Raw genomic sequence first — 1,125 nt, 5'->3', positions numbered from 1 at the left:
ATGCTTCTCCACATTTATGATAGAAAAACTCTTGTAGGTTACTGCTACAAAGGTTGTGTTGGCTAACACCCATATATGAAATAGGAAAATATGCAATATATACCAAATGAACAGACTGTTGAATAATTCAGCCTATTTGTATGCTGAGTTATAACCAAGTATCTTGTACTTTAAGTGTTAAAATGAGGCGGGGTACACCCTTGCTTGTGGTGCTCCAATCAGTGCATGTATGATAGTATCAGAGCCAATGTTGTGGCTCTATGTCCATGGTCCTTGAATGACAAAAATACACAACAAAGAAGAAGAGGCGGTACATACCCTAGACAGGCTGCCAGCCTATCTCAAGCCTAGTACTCATTTGTTCATTAATTTTTCTTTGATTTATTATAGGTCCATGAATGGCTTTTTTTTTTCAGCGCTCCAGTGGCGCAATTGGTTAGCGCGCGGTACTTATATGACAGTATTGGGCAGAGCAATGCCGAGGTTGTGAGTTCAAGCCTCACCTGGAGCAGAGTGTTCAAGCTAATTTTTTTACCCAATGCCAATAGATAAATGCTCAAGGAAAAAAAAAACGTGTCCTTGTTTCTTGAGAAAATAACAAATCTCATGTAGGCAAATGCTACTGACAGCACTACTGTCTGCTTTCTTCAAAAAGAGAACCGCTTGACTCAGCTTCAAGAGGAGTTGAGGGGCCATTGAAGGGAAAAGCTGGTGCCAGGTTGAAAGGGTGGTGCTCTCTTTGTGGCAGAGCTTCCTGTTCTTGTTGCAACATACGGTGGAGTTTTTGTGTAGCTTGTCAGAAAATTTAATTAAAAACTTATAGATATATGCCATATCCCATAATGATATACTCGGTTACATCAATAGGAAGTCACTAAAATCAATACTGAATCGGTGTGTAACTTTGCCAAAACGATGTTGGATTATGTAGTTTTCTCTATTCCCCTCCCCAACCAGCAGTGACATGTTTAGCCACATGTTCTCCTTAAATTGCTGGCTGTCTGAGTGGTGTCCAAAAAATGATGTGGGCTTTATAGATAACTGGGAAACTTTCTGGAGGAAACCTGGTCTTGTTTGGAAAGACAGCATCCATCCCACTTTGGATGTAGCAGCTCTCATTTCTAG

At 40.4% G+C, this 1,125-nt stretch overlaps 1 non-coding gene across 1 annotated transcript; it reads left to right on the top strand.

The window, feature by feature from the left end:
• The first annotated feature begins 417 nt into the window (after positions 1 to 417).
• On the top strand, positions 418 to 511 carry trnai-uau (transfer RNA isoleucine (anticodon UAU)). The gene is made up of 2 exons: positions 418 to 455; positions 476 to 511. It is a non-coding gene; the product is annotated as a tRNA-Ile (tRNA).
• The last annotated feature ends 614 nt before the right edge of the window (positions 512 to 1,125 follow it).

This window comes from Astatotilapia calliptera, chromosome 8 (genome assembly GCF_900246225.1).
Source record: "Astatotilapia calliptera chromosome 8, fAstCal1.2, whole genome shotgun sequence".
Lineage (NCBI taxonomy): Eukaryota > Metazoa > Chordata > Actinopteri > Cichliformes > Cichlidae > Astatotilapia > Astatotilapia calliptera.
Note: the sequence above shows the minus strand (reverse complement) of the source record. Positions and strands in the feature narration are given on the sequence as shown.